General features: G+C 38.6%; 1 long non-coding RNA gene across 1 annotated transcript in view; it reads left to right on the forward strand.

Annotated features, from left to right (window-relative positions):
* Nucleotides 1–716: 716 nt before the first annotated feature.
* Nucleotides 717–16,397, forward strand: part of LOC137096640 (uncharacterized) — an 83,270-nt gene continuing 67,589 nt past the window's right edge. The window contains exon 1 of the long non-coding RNA XR_010909570.1: nucleotides 717–824. This is a non-coding gene — a long non-coding RNA (uncharacterized lncRNA). The remainder of the gene's footprint in view (nucleotides 825–16,397) is intronic.

Below are 16,397 nucleotides of genomic sequence, written 5' to 3' on the forward strand. Positions count from 1 at the left end.
ATCGATCTCAAATCGATCAATCCCGCAACCTCTGCCACCAATCTGTAATGCAAGGGAACACTCTAGCTGCCCAAAATATTAAAGGTGTTTTTAAGACCACCAAGCACTGTGTCTTATTATTTCTTCTTTTTAAAAAAAACAGTTCAGGCTGTTTAAGGAACTATAGCCACAAAGGCACACTTGACTCAGGCTTTTAAAATTTTGAATAATCGATGAAAGTTTATTGATAAAAACACAAGAAAGTAAGTGCTGTTTAATATCTTGGTTGTTACAGAGAAATTTTGGCTTTTGTCTTGAAATGCGTAATGGTTACATATAATGGTTCTGTCTTTGTTACAATACAGAGATTTTCTTCTCTTCCTTAACAAGCAAACCTAACAGGAACTGAATCTCTGTCAGGATTACTTCTGTAGCTTAGCTACCCTAAACTATGGCCTATCTAACTACAATCCAGCTATGTTTCCCCTCATAGCTGTTCCAGTTTGCTTCAGCTGACTTTGCTGGCAAACCTATGACAAAATGCCTTCTCCTAAACTATCTCAAGCACAAACTTCTAAAACACCCTTTCTCTCCCTACTCTAATCTCCAACTTCCTCTCTTTCTCCCTGAAAAGGCTCTTTTTCCCTCCAAGTCTCTCTAAACTCCGCCCCTTTTCCTAAACCAATCCTGGCCGTTCTCATGCTGACTCAGGCCTAAGACACTCCTCCTCTCTAAAATGGTGCCTTCCCTGATTAAAAATGGCTACTGCTGCTTTTGCCAGGCCCACCTAAGCTGCAAACTAGCTGGCAGACTTCTCCTAGGCCCTGCCATCCAGGCTGAAAAAGGTAAGGGATCTTTACAACCTCCATGTTTAAAAATCTGAAATGCTGTCATAAGGAAAAGGGAGTATGCTTGTTTTCTGCTGCTCTGAAGACTAGGATTTGGAGCAATGCATTCAAATTACAGGAAAGGAGAGTCTATTTGAATGTTAGGAAAAACTTCCTGACCATGAGAGTTCAACAGTAGACATCTCTGCCTCAGAGTGTAGTAGAAGGTCTTTCCTTGGAATCTTTTAAACAGAGACTGGATGGCGGGGGTGCTTTGATTGTGCTTTTCCTGCATGGCAGGGGTTTGACTAGATGACCTATGTGGTCTCTTCCAACACTATTATTCTATGATTCTATTATTTTCTGAATAAAGAAAAGAAGCAGCTGTTTATGCTTGTTCTATGTGAATATAAGTTGTTTCAAAGAGCAAAAGGACTTTTAAATCAATCCTAAAAATGCACAGAATTCTCTCTCAATGGCTTTTCAAAAGTGTAAATTTTACATTGAAGACTTTTATAAAAGTATCTACAATGCCAAAAAAGGGGAAGCCCTGGGATACTGAATGTGTAGTGGCAGGTAAGCCTAGGCATAGTTGAGCCTCCCAAAAGTTACCCAAAATCTATCAAGTGGTTTATTCAAGTGGAGCCCAACAGAGAGTACTATCATATCTGGATTATTTTACTGGTGTAGCTTCGGACCATTTTCTTGTTTCAGTGCCTCAGTTTTAGTGCCTCAGTTTTTGCTTCCCACTTTCTACATTCCTGCTCATTTAATTTGCAACAAGACAGGAATTAAAACATCTCTAGACTAATAGAAACATATATACAAGATTTTGGAGTGGTGATTCCCCAAGTAAAGAAAGAAAAAAAATCTGACTTGGACAAGATCAGGTTATTAGTAAGTTGACCAGCATACATCTGGGCTAACCCTGACCCCAGAGTCCATGTTCAGCCATCGTTACTTAAATCTGTTTGTTCACTTTTACATAAGAATTTCGGCAATGTTTCTTAAAATATATACACATTATTCAGAATGGCTTTTGATAATTGAAATCACAAGACCATCTTAAAAAGTCCCCAGAAGAAGAAGAAGAAGAAAAGAACTACATAATATAATCAAGGAAACAGAATAGTTGAGAACTAAATAATGGATTTTTAAAGAAAAAAGATATTTCTTCATACTGGAATAGCAAGGAATGTCAGGAGAGCACATGCTGCAACACTTCCTGCTCTGAGAAGGCAATGTCAGAGGCCCAAACTTCCTACAGGAAAGCATTGGGGGGAAGGGGGAGGCAAGGCAAAATTGGGCATAATGAACGCTCTGTTTTCTAGTTGTCAGTCAAAATGATTGGGCAATATAAGGCTGAATTTATCTGAATACTATGAAACTACATATGAGTTGCCCATCATGGTACTTATGTTGAAGAACACACTAAAGTCATCCTTGCTAAACAGCTTGCTAGTCAACTGTACAGTATTTGTTGACAATGGTAGCTAAGCATAATAATGATTAAACCATATTGTGTGTGTCAGTCAGCATTTTGATCTTGAAAGCTAGATCTCAGAAATGTGTTTTTCACATTCTGGCAATCCTAGGGGAGTACACATGTGCACGGTTCCTTTAAAAAGTATAATCATCAGATTTTACTAATTTAAATGTTTGCTTGTATGTTTAGAATGTTTGCATTACCATCTGGATTCACTGGGTAGTAGATTTCTATAACCAGACTATATGTTTGCAGTTATTGAAGTCTGAAATCAAATGAAATAGTTTAGGATAGTGATGCCCAGTCTTTAGTCCTCCATGTATTTTGGATTTCAACTCACCCAAACCTCAGCCACCTTGGCCAGTAATCAAGGATTTGGGAAGCTGAAGTCTGAAACACCTGGAAGATAGTTGGAAATTATCTAGCCAGGGCCCATCTATACAGATCATATGAATGAACTTGGTGGTATCCACAGAACACACAGGATCTACTTAATGTGGCCTTCTCATCCATTACAAAAAGTTGCAGTCTACTCCAGAACTTGCTTGTGTTTGGGTCCAATATAATTAGTTGGACTTCTTTCTATTTGGAAGTGACTGCAGTTGTTCACACCACCATCCTACTTTCCCCAAACTCGGACAGCTGAGGGTGGGATTAACACTTACCCCAGTCAATCTGGCTTCAGCAGCCGCCACCACAAATAAAAATGGTGATGCTCACCGCTAGACACCTGTAGTTATGATAGCCAGTGTGATAAGGCCATCGGGAAAAGGAGGGAATGATTCCTCCCTTCTCTCCTTCCCTCTCTTGTACAGCTTCATTGCTCTGGCTATCATCATTACAGGCACCAAGCAGTGACTACTACCATTCTCATGCCATTTTCAAGGCAGCAAGAAAAGGGTGGTGGTCCAGTGGTGCTGAACCAGTTCTAGCACTGTTGGGCCATGTGGACACCATCCAGCTGCTAGGCAGCTTGGTTGTTGATTGTGCAGACCATGATGTTGCTGATGTAGAATATTCCACTTTGAATTAACATTGCCACTTATGGTCCATGTGGGTAGTCCCTTTAAAATTCATTTACCTGTTAGCATGAACCATTATTGTCGCACACCAGAGCTGGGAAGGCACCTCTGAACCAATCTCACACTCCAGAGTCCAGTATAAGCAAAGCAGTTTATTGAAGGATAGATGTAGCTTCAGCAAATAATAAAAAACAGCAAAAGTAATATAAAATATTGTCCATGAGAATAGTCGCTTAAGCTTGGTAACAGGACTCCAAACACCAAGGCACAGGCAAACTGCAACTGGAGACTTGGCACACAAAAGTAATTCAGAGGAATAGGAATACATGAAAAACTTGACAAAGATCCAAGGTGATTGCAAGAGTCTTGAAACCCAGTATAATCCAGGAGCAATACAAGAATTACAAGAACAATACACTTAAAGATATGAAATACAAGGCCCATGAAACTTGAACAAGAGAGAGGAGTGCTTCCTTAAACCCAGACGTTGATTCCTCTGAGGAATCAGCCTCAATCACCCCTCATGTATACTAAAAAAAACTATGCCTTTTCCCTTGGGAAGATTCAGGAGGTTTCTTCTTGTCTATTAATCTTTGGGAACGATGTTTCCCCTCAACCATCTGTCTCTTTTGATAGATATGAACCAGTCTATCTCGAAGGAGTCAACTTCTTCTGAATCCTCAATTAGCTCATTCTTTTCACATTTCAACCTTGACTCTCTTGGGAAAGCTAGCACGGGCTCTTTCTCTGCTTGTACTGAAACATCTAATGCAGGCTACACCATCCCACAATCCTCAGCTTCATCATGACTAACATCTCCTGCCCACAATCCCCATTTCTAGACTCCTGCGGGACTGCAGAACCTTGCTCACCGTCCCCTGAAATCTCAGGCAATGAAATAATCACAGGCTCAACCACAACAGTTATGAATATCTACCCACTCCCTCAAATGCACTCAGGAAATGGCTTGGTTTCAGAGTATCTGAAGAAGTGGGTTCATGCTCATGAAAGCTCATGCTATAATGTAAATCAGTCTTAAAAGTACTGCAAGCTGCTTTTTCAGCTCCCCACATCCCATGCCGTCCACCCCTTTTTATGCTACAACAGATTAATGCATTTATTTATTTGAAAACAATAGCAAATGACATTCTAGAAGTCCTTGTACTTGTAGCTTCATTTGGGCCAAGTGTGACAGTGTGGCCAAATCTGTCAGTTGTGTAACTTTGCTTGAAAGCTTTGGTGAATAAAAATATGGGCTGATCTAACCCATGCAAAGCCAGATGTTTCTACTAGCCTGCAACGAAAACTATATAATTTTAATTTTTATGGTATTCATATTTTGATGTGCAGAAATCTAGTTTGAGTGGTATAATAGTATGTCATATGATTAAGTTTAAAGAGATCAAGTAAAAATTATAATACAGTCCAATGTTTGCATCTCCATTCCCAACTAAAGATTAAAAAAATGTAGCTATGGGGTGGCTTTTCCTTGCATCTTCTCAGTCTGAATGTACATAGAAGAGAATGTTTCAGAGCATAGATTTCATGGTGTTCGTCTTATTTTGCTTCAATATTTATTGCCCAGTAGAATAAGAAGATGAATCATGAGATAGAGAGAAAAGAGACTGAAAAAGAAGGTGTTATGGATTCATGTTTCTGCCAACTACATTTTGGACATTCTTGTAAATTTTCCCCTCAGAGGCTATGAAAAATTATTCTTGTCATGATCAAAAGTATCATTTCTAGCAAGTATGGTACAGATCTAAATAAAACAAAACCCTAGTTTATACTGAAAACCTTAAGCGTTGCTTAAAAAGTACTAGCAATCCACACTTGGCAATATAAAGCATTAAGTATGGCACATTGGTCACACAAATTTGAAAGGTGTAACTATAAGAAGAAAGGCTTTTCTTCTTAGATTCCAGTGAACATATTCCTCAATAAAGTCCTTTTAACATTCCACAGAAAATCATTAGTATTTCAGTTTTATTTTCCTAATATTTGAGATCTCTAAGAAAACTGCCCCAAGTTTGCCCACGTGTCTTTGTTCAATAGACATTTTCAGCTCTTATAAAATTCTACTCTCATGGGTTACAGCATTCTCTTTCTCTGTCTTTTAGATGTACTTGGTTTTAGTATTGTTGTTTTTAAAGAATACATAATGTGCAGTTGATTCAAGTTTTTAGCAGCACAGATATCTTGTGGCCCTTCTGATTTTCTCTGGAGCCATTTCTAGTAAATAGTACTCAAGTTATGCAAAATTCTGTATTTCCGTGTATCAACTTGAAATTTCACCAATTTCATAATCCAATGGGTTGGATCCCAATTAATGCATATACAAGTATTTAAAAGCAGACGCCAATCGTTTACTATCTTGGGAAATAGCCATACGTCAAAGAAAAGAATAAAAAGCAAAGTGTTATCAGTAGAAATATGTTGGGGTTTTTTTTCTGAGTAGTTTGATCTGGGAGCAAACTAAACAGATTTGCAGTTTTGTTTTTAGCTTTCATAAGTCTTGTAATTTTGGTTGAATGCTACTACATTTAGCCTTTCACATTCACTGGCGCTAGAGGCACAGGGCCCCTGTGAAAATGAAAACCTGCAAATAAAGAAATTTATAAGCCTTCCAGCATGACTCTATGGCCAACTTCTGCTGAAGGCTGAAAATAGAATCATACTGAAGGACACAGAGATTCGTAGAGAGATTTTTTTAAAATCAAATCCATGAATAATACAATCTGCAAAAGTCAAAACTTCAAATACCGAAGGATGGCTGTATTTTACTTTAGCTTTTCCCTAAAACCAGAATCATGTCAGGCTAAGCATTATATTAGTGATTTTGTTTCTTTGGTGATCTTGTTTTATTGTTCTGAATGTTTTTAATTCTCAGATATATTTTTAACATCAGCTCAAAATGAAAGAACATTTCATGGATCCTAGAAGGTTGTTATTGGCCACTTGTGTGCTATTTAGGAAATAAACAGAACAGATCTCCAAAAACATGCGTCTTTATATCTCTCCCATAAACACTGCAAAAACACAAAGAGAGATGCTGAGGGGAGGAGATCAACTTTGCAGAAAGTCGCAGGATTGCCTTTCTTCTTCTGATTGGCTGACGGGGGGGGGGGGGGGACAGCACGAAGCTGCTCTTGTCAATCAAATCAGCCTCTACCCCCTCCCACCCCAGTCAGTTATGGATGACAAAACAACAAATCTTTACAAATCTCTCTGAAAGTTTCAGAGGCTGCTGTTTCAATTCATAAATTCTTTGAAGGGTCCCTTTCTGATTAGTAATTAACAAATCATACAAATCCCCAATTACAAAAAGGAGGCCCGAAGCTTGCACACTTCTAATCTATACTAGTGTAAAAGCTGTGTCCAAAGAAGGACCAGAGAACTCAAAACATCTGTGGACAAAAAAGGCTGAAGAAATCCAATACCTCACAGATGTCCATGACACACAAGGATTCTTTAACACCACAAAGATAATCTATGGCTAAACAAATCATGACATACACCCATTAAGCTCATCAGATGGAACCAAACTTCTGAAGGATAAAAAAAAATCAATTGCACTACATTGGAACGAGTACTACAATAACCTCCTTAACCATAGCTCCAATTTGACCGAAGAGGTTCTCTTGCAAATCCCATAACAACAAACCAGGGATGAGCTTGCAGCACTGCCTAGTTTGGATTAATTCAGCAAAGACATCAGACAATTAAAAATCACAAAGCCATATGGGCTCCCTGTTGAAATCTTTAAAGAGGGTGGATCTGAGCTGAAACATCTTCTAAACTGAATCTAAGATAATGAAGAAAAAAAGCAATGGATGCATCTGACAATGAGCTAGCTGGTCTTGCCACTTGGAAAGTGAGGCCATGGGAATTTATTTTAAAATGGCTGTATGAGATTGTCAGGCTGCAGAAAATGAATTTCATAAAGGGATCAGCTATAGATTCAATGGGACATTAAACATGTTCAGACTGTGTGTGTGTAGAGGGGAGCCTCGAATCATCATATTGTACCTGGAGTTCCTTTATGGGCTAATAAAGGACATGATGGGCCAGAGGTTTGTTTTGTTACTGTGAAATGACAGACAGCCCAAAAGAGTGTGAGAAGAGAGCTTTATTTAGATTCTTCAATCAATTATTTGTTTTCCTTGATTTGTTCCACTGAAATAATGTTTGACTACAGACATTTTCCCATTATGCATGTTTACAGAGCACTATTTGATTTTTTACACTATTTATCTTACTTGAGAAATAATACATCACGCATATTTTTATATTTTAACAGAATTCTTATTCACAAAACAAATTCACCTGTGCTCACATGCATGGATACACAAGCAGCCTAACCTAGACAGATGCAAAGGACGTGCCACAGCATAACAGGATCATTGACATTTTTCAGTTCATACTTCAAAGCATGCTATTGATGCAATCGCTATCCACATCAATAATGCTTGTGCTCAAGAAGAGCTATTAGCTTGAAAGCTTAAAATGTTTTAAATGACTAGTTTGTCTAATAATAGGTATAGTTTCAAATGTTTGACCTTGACAAGTAAGGGAAAAAATAGTCTGCTAATTTGAAAGTAAATTCTGTGGAAGACCTTCAGTTGTCATCTACTGGAATCAATGTTGTTCCCAATGAAATATGTTAAAGTCTCTTCTATGTACAGTTTTCCACTTAGAGAATAATTATTTTTCTTGAACCTTTTGATTCAATGTTATTAATATAGATTATTTCTCATCCAAAATTTTGTATCAAAAGTCTTTTGGATTTTGGATATACCTATGTAGCTATATTTGCATTTACCTACATAATGAGATATCTTGGAGATGGGATTCATATCTTAAACACAAAATTCATTTATGTTTCATATACATTTTTTACACATAGCCTGAAGCTAACTATATACAATATTTATTTATTTATTTATTTATTTGCTGCATTTGTTAACCGCCGCTCTCAGCCCTAGGGCGACTCGCGGCGGTGTACAACATGTAAAAAACACATTTCACAATAAACTACAACAACAAAAACAACCTGTCACTAGTACACTATCATCTAATTACACTAAAATATATTTTAATATATTTGTACCTAAAACACAGTTTGCATACAATAAATCACCAGAATGCAAAAGTGTCATGATCTCAGCCACCCATTTGGACAATTTTAGATGTTGGAGATGTTTGGATTTCAGATAAGTGATGCTCAACCTGTAATGCATACTTTGTGTGGCCTGCATTGAGGTTGTGCTAACTCATACATTTTTTAAAAAATCCCACTTTTTGGCCTCTTGGAAACTCTTCTCACATTATATGATCTACACCTGTAGAGTGGTCCTATCTCAGTCATAGCATTTGTGGGTTTTTAGCAAAAAATGGTTCCCACTCAGTCACTACCTTCCTACCAGAAGAAGATTGATTAAATGGTGAAGATCCTTGTATCTATTGTGTTATGTTTGGCTACTGTATTGACACCACATCTTTATTGCTCGGGAAATTTAATCCTATGTTATTTCAGTATTAGAGACTAACTGTGGCATGGGGGTGGGGGGGGGAGGGGTACATGATAGAAAGACCCTTCTTAATCCACTATTTACTCATTCTGTTACATTCGTACTCAAAATTTGCTTTCTCTCCTCTCCCATTCCCATCCCCATCTCCATGGTTTGTGCTATGTTTCATTTTCTATAATAAAAATAGTTTCTCTCTGCCGTTGCACCAGATGGTCTCCCTCACTCATTTTCTTCCACAATTTCCGGTTCTTTATCATGCACTTATCATATACAGTACTTGGATTGTAAAGAAATAACATTAATGATTTCATTCTTGGCAAGATTAGCCTGATAGAAAGAATCTGTCAAAAAATTAGTAGCCCATATAAGATTTCATATTCCAATGTAAGAAAAGGCTGAAGCTTTGGGGGGGGGGGGGGAGCTAAAACACCCAATCTTTTGCATTTTTCATACAATGCCTCTGCACAAGATTACTATTTTTTTTCCTTGTGAAGTTAAGTGCACAAAGAGAGAACGCCCCCACTGATTGAGAATTCCCTGCCACCCTCAAAATGTCTATTCATTGGGGCAACAGTTATTACAGTTTTGTAGACTTGCATAATTTGTGCTAAAAAATCTTACATTCTCATCAAGACTGACAAAAAAAATTCACTCTCTCTCAAATGAGGAAAACTCATTTGAAACTAGTGAGAATTTGCATCCATAGCATGTACTTTTCAGAACCACTTTTTGGAAATCTATCTTCCCCTTGCTCCCAAGTTGCAGCTTGATGCTTTTATTCCCATTCTCTATTTCCAAGTTGTAACATCCCTTCCCATAACCAGGGTTTTCAACTTTTTCAATATAAAAGACACACCACCTGTAATCCACCCCCCCCCCTTTACTGTGTTCTGTATCTTAGGATCTCATCACATGGGTCTTGGGCTCCATCCTAGGATGCTTCCAGGACAGAGCCAGATGGAGCCCATCACATGATGCAGGGATACTTCCGCCTGGAAGCACCCAATGATGGAGTCCTGAAAACATGGATGGCTACCCATGTTCTCATTAGTTAAGCCAGGGACAGTGTGGGGGGAAAAGCCAGGCAGCAACATTTTTCCTAATGTGATGGGGAAGGGGATGATATGGGTTGATTAATGCTGGTTTTCCCCACTGCCCGCTGGATTCCCTCACTGTTCCCCAGCTTGAAGACTTCTATGTGATGAGGTCCTTAATTATTCACTGACATGGGAGCCAACCACCACCACGGGTTTCTTCCAATCTTGCCCATGGAGGATGACTGGATGTTGATAGCCATCTTTGTGTGAAACAGCCAGGGTACTATTTATTGATACTAATTATTTAGTTATTAGATGTTAAATGTTAGGGCCCTTCCACACAGCCATATAACCCAGAATATCAAGGCAGAAAACACCATAATATCTGCTTTGATCTGGGTTATCTGAGTCCACACTGCCATATATTCCAGTTCAAAGCAGATAATGTGGGGTTTTATTCAGCTATGTGGAAGGGGCCTAAGTAGTACTAAATGAGTAGGTTAAAATTTTATACCCATTTATCTGAATACACTCAATGAGATTTAATTCTGAGTAGACATTTACATGATTTTACTGCTGGCATATAAGTCCAGGTGAATAAAGGTCTAGATATCTGACCCCAGAAGAAGTACTATAGTAGTCATTATACAAAGAGAGAGTTTTAATGAACATCTCATTGGTTGAATATGCAGGAACTACATCTATCTGCATTCCCAGAAGTGAAATAAAACAATGACCTGAGCAAGAACCTGTACTTTCACAGACAAATTATTATTCATTTCACTAGCCTCCCTTGCTGTTCTTTCAGAAATGTATTATCTTGCTGAAGACAGCAGTCTTAAAAAGTGGAGCCAGATTTTAGAAAGAGAGTTCGCCAAAGTGCAGGAGTATGTCCATGCTTTTTTTTTTTTTTTTTTTTTACAATTTTTGCTCTTTTGAGTGAAATCCACAAACCCGTAGGAGATCAAGATCATACGCCTGTGTCATTGTATTTGCATGTAACAAATTCAGTTGCCATCAAATATGAGACCTACTTCAAACTGGCCCCCATATAACTTAATTTGGACTGACTTGGGATATAAATTTGAACTCTCTCCCCAATTCCCTCTGAATTAATGTCATTTACATTTGGCAGAAAAGCAAGAATGGGGCTCTTAAAAATACTTTTGAAAATGTTCAGTGTATTACCTATATGGAGACAGAGCACCCATTTCTGTGTTCAAAGGCTACATCTGTGAAATGGAGAGGACATGTTGACTTTGGCCTGAAGACTTCTAATCTTCATGGATCCTTTTTTGCTGTGTTAGAAATGCTTTACAGCTTGGACTAGTGCCTCTTCAGATCTGATGATAAAACAAATCATCAGACCTGAATGGTCTGAATGGCCCTTGTGGGCTCTTCCAACTCTATGATGCTACAAAATGTTAGCATCTGGGGGCATGATTAAGGTCACCACATTTAGATTCAAGGATAGTCAAAATAATACAGATGGACAAGTTAAAAGATTACTCATGTCTTTTGCGGTGGGGAGGGATGAGAGCAATTCTATGAATATCCAATCAGAGATAAATCCTATTTTAATGAAATTTATTTTAATGTCAAAAATGTTTGACATTACAGTCAAACATATTTCAAAAACAGTTAAATTAATTAACTAAAATGATAAGATCTGGTGTGGCTCCGATATGAAACTGATTCTCTTCAAATTACTGAATCAATTTCAAGTGGTTAACCAAATCCCCATGCTAAGTCTATGAGATCCAAAAATTAAATTAGTCCCTCCAGAACTGCAAGCACTATCTCAACCAAATTTTGACAATTTAGTCACATTGTCATTACTTGCAGCAATAGCTGATATAGTGGAAGCAACCAAGGTGGCCCACCCATAACTGGCAGGCAAAGCCTAAGGGAGGGGATTTTAAGGCCCTTGTGAAGGAGACCAGATGTGGTGGGGCCGGTTGACAGGGGTGCTGTAGGCTATTTAAGGCTTCTCCGCCCCCTGCTGTGCTCTTTGCTTCAGCTTGAGGTAGATTCCTAATGGGGGTTACGACTGTACCTCCTTGCTCCACCTCCCCTTTTCCAGAAAATAGCAGTGTTCCCATTGCTGTGCTTTTGCCCCAATTTGGACAGTTTCTGCAATTGGCATTTATTGGCAGAGATTTCCCAGCAGATCATAAGGGCTGGAGATTTGGGTGACTGCACTAAGCAGAATTCCCCTCCTGGGTTGCCTCAAGAAAGGCACATTCTGTAGCAGAGGAGGTTCTTTAGAAAAAAAAAAACTCTTAATAAGCTGCTGCCTGGGTGACTCTCACTCCCTCAACCACAAGTCATGATTACTGGGCCACATAGGAAGGTTCCAGGCAACTCCTTTCTTTAAAATAAGCTTAATGAATTGTTGTCTGGAGAGAGTCACAGGGAGGCACAGGCAATTCCACTCATTAACTGTATCATCACATGCTGAGACCTATTTTTATTGCATATCTCAGGTTAGGAGTTAAGCTTTGGCCTCATTTTAGGTTTTAAGCTCTTACAATTATATTGGCGGGAGGGGGGTCTCCTTTTTTCAGACCTCATGTTAGGCTTTAGATCTTGCCATTATATTGGAAGGTGTCCATCTTGTTCTAAGCCTCGTGTTCAGCTTTATAGCATTTGCCAGTATATTAGGAAGCCTTCATTTGGAAGTCTCCATTTTGTTCAGACTTCATGTCGGTCTTCATGACTTTGGCTGTTGTTGCTTCAGGCTGGGGTTGTTCAGGAGGAGGCCATGTGGTCTTCCCCTGTATCTGAGAGGTCCTCCAGGTTCTGCCTGGTCAGACTCATAGCCTAACAAACTCGAAGGCATAAGATCTGGTCTGTTCTGGAAGCTGTGCAGTGATACTCTCCTGGCCTCAAAGAAAGGCACGGACACAGTACTGGAAGTACAAATCTTCATTATGTGGCTGACTGCCTGGTTTGGATGGGTATCCTGGCTGTGTCCTTCAGACCTGTATTTTCACCTTATGCTAGGCTGCACGTTTTCTCTCCTTTGTAAGGTCAAGTAATTCTGCTCTTTGAATGACTATTCATTTATAAATTGAATGTCATTTGCTGGCAATGAGTAACTGTGTGAAAAAGTGGAGGGGATTTGAACAAGAGCTACAAGATGGCTGCCCTTTATTGACATTCATGAGAATGAGAAGCTATTGTACATTTTCTTCAGAGGACTTCAGCTCCCTCATTTCAGGAGTTTATCACATAAGGCAGGCAAATCACAATTGCAGAAGGACAACAGTGTCTTCAGCTTGAACTTATCACATGACATTGCTTCTTTCTTGCTGCTCTCCCCATTAGAAATAGCCTTTTACAAACACAATTAGTTAATTATCTTCTTTTTAAAACACTTTATTCCTATCAGGAGAGCAGGGCAGTGAAGGAGGAGCAAGTTCCAGCCAAAGATTGTGTTGTCATGTTGCTTCATATGTTAAACCCTTAAGTTATGCTCAGGATTCATGCTTTTTCTACCTTGGTCTCCTTCAACACTCTGCATATTCCAGAGTCCACACACTTCTCTACAGCTTTGCCCTCCTCTTTTTTCTACTCTTTCAAGTCCATTTCTACTCTTTCAAGTCCAGGAGTTGGCAGATCACTCAAGTCACTTAAGCCAGTGTAGAATATATCATTCTAATTCCTTTGCTGTCATCATTTTTGGTTTCATGAAAGTGCAAAAAGAAAAAAGAAAAGAAAAGAAAAATACCACTGAATTCTGCTCTTTACCATGTTCCCAGTGTCAGAACAGAGTAATGGAAATGATGGGAAACATGGTAAGCATTAAAATTATTTTTGAGCCAGAAATGTTCTTACTAGGTCTCATCCACAAATGAATCCAAAAAGAACATGAGATAGTCTTCTAATATATGATATCAGCAGCTAGGATACTGTTCACAAAATATTGGAGACAGCAAACAACACCTACAGTGGAAGAATGGATGACAAAACTGATAGAGCTCTCTGAAATGAACAAACTGACCAAAAAACTACAGAAGCAGGATGAAACACTTTTTTAAAAAGACTGGGACTGTTAACTACCTACTTGGAAAACTTAAAAATAACAATGCTCAGCTTCTTAAATCGAGTAACCTGAAAAAAGGAGAGAGGGAGGAAAGACAATCAAATCTTTCCTTTGAATTATAACCTCTCAACGCTTAAAAGTATTTAACATGTTTTCTCAAACACCTGAATCCTAGTTATGGAACCACCGAATTGCTTCTATGGTATTTTGATAATGTATTATTTACTTATCTATTAATTGTTCACACTTTTGGCTATATTCTAAGGGTGGGAATGTTGTGAAGGCCTTACATCCTACAACAAGCAAGTCATGTTGTGAGTGGATTAACTTGAGGTTTCTGGATATGGAATGTTTAGATTGGATTTGGCTTTGAAAAAGAGAAGCAGTATAGCTGGGAATGCAGGAAGACATTTGCAGATTGTTGGGCAGTGATCATTCATTTTCATGTGGTGGGTTGAAATGCTCCCAGACTACATGTTTTTGAATGTTGTGATGCTTGGAAGCCATTCTGGAAAGCATACATGAATGCAAAGCCTAATATAAAATGTATTTATTCATGCATATTTTTTTTCAAGAAAATGTATTTTTAAATATCAACAAATCTTAGTATCATTGTTTGTTGATGATGAAAGGTGATGGTTTCCTTGTAATAATTAGAAAGAAAGAAAAACAGCGCTTCTGGCCTTCTCAGTGGTGGCCCATTGGCTATGGAACACCCTCCCTAAAGAGATTAGATTGGCTTCTTTGCTCCTAATGTTTCAGAAAAAACTTAAGACATGGCTGTTCAAGCAAGGATTTGCATATATTGAGTAAACAAACTGCAGATTTTGATTCATTGTTTAATGTGATGTAAAAACCTAGCATTAGCCAAGTTTGCACTCATCAGACAAAGGACCCATGTTTGCTCTGTTTTCTTCAGCTGCTCATATAACAAGTGGAACTATTGGGCTGTGTGCTCACATTTGATAAACCAAGGTAAGCAAGAACAGGGCTTACTGGGATGTAATCCAGAGAAACCTTTTTAATGGGGCAAGGTTCCCATGCATCAAGAAAAATTGGTGGAAATGGAGAATAATTATCTGTTCAAGAAATAGCTGTTTCTGCCACAAAGTCTGCTGAGATACACCTCTTCCTGCTGATCACCATTCCAGGAGATTGGCCAGTGAATAGGAGAGAGTAGGCAAAAAAAACCCATGTGCTACCCATACCAAAGTCACCATTTGGGACTGGGATTCTCCACTGCCCTCAGTCTCCTGTCCATGTTGCTCCTAATGGTGGCATGTTGCTCCCTTGATAGATATCCAAGCAGGCAGAAAGAGTGGGCAGATCTCCTTGCTCTTTCCAGAGCTACATGGTTTTGGTTCTGGCTCTGATTACTTTGGTAATGGAGACAATTAAATTATAAGAAATGGTTGTTGTTGTTGTTGTTGTTATCTTCAAGTCATTTGTGACTTTATGGTTACCCTTAAGTGAACCTATGATAGGTTTTACTGCAGCTGAGAATGTGTGATTCATCCAAAGTCACCCAGTGAGTCTTTAGAGATAAACGAAGAATTGAATCTTGGTTCCCGGTGTCATCATGCAACACTTAAAAGCAGGATAAGGAAAAGATGAAAGAGTTGGTTCATTTCATCAATAAAATATATGATCCATACCAAGAGTAAATAGGTACTATGGGTGGTTTGTAAGAGGGAAAAGTTTCACTCTTTGGGGTATTATGAGAAAGGTAGAGGACTTGTTTTGCAGGTAGCATGAAACAAAACATACAACAACTCTACTATTAGCATAATTCATGATTTAAAATAAGGCAAACTGCTCTCACAATGCATCTTCTATCTGCAATTTCAAGCTGCTCATCCAGTTTATTATTGTGCCAAGCTCATCTGTAGATGTCAGGCTTCCAGCAGGGCTTGTGAGTGATTATTCGGTGTGTAAGGGAAAGGACCTGGTATCAATAATAATAAAATAGCACTGCAGCTTGAAATGGCAAGACAAACAAAATAAGAAGTAGAGGAAGACAAATATTCAGGAAACTTGTATGTGCATATAAAAAAAGCCACCGGTTTTGTTTGTTTGTTTTAAGAGTGCATTTCTCCAGAGATAGGATTTTTGCCAGATATCGTATAGTTGGTTTCTGGGTTGCTATTAATTGCAATGAAGTTGACTTTGGCTATAGATACCCTATAATTGAGAGCCCCCCAAGATATCCTGTTATCAACAGTTCTGCTGAGGATTTGTTGCTTCCTTGGTTGCACCTTTTTTTTTTCCTATTGCAGTCTACCTTGCCAGGCATCATTGCCTTTTCTATTTACTATATATACTCGAGTATAAGCCTAGTTTTTCAGCCTCTTTTTAGGCTGAAAAAGCCCCCCTCTGCTTATACTCAGGTGATGGTCCTGGCAGAAAGGCATGGGGCTGAACAGATAAGTGTTGAACAGTCTTATCTTTATTTATATAAATATTCAAG

Source organism: Anolis sagrei, chromosome 3, assembly GCF_037176765.1.
Source record: "Anolis sagrei isolate rAnoSag1 chromosome 3, rAnoSag1.mat, whole genome shotgun sequence".
Lineage (NCBI taxonomy): Eukaryota > Metazoa > Chordata > Lepidosauria > Squamata > Dactyloidae > Anolis > Anolis sagrei.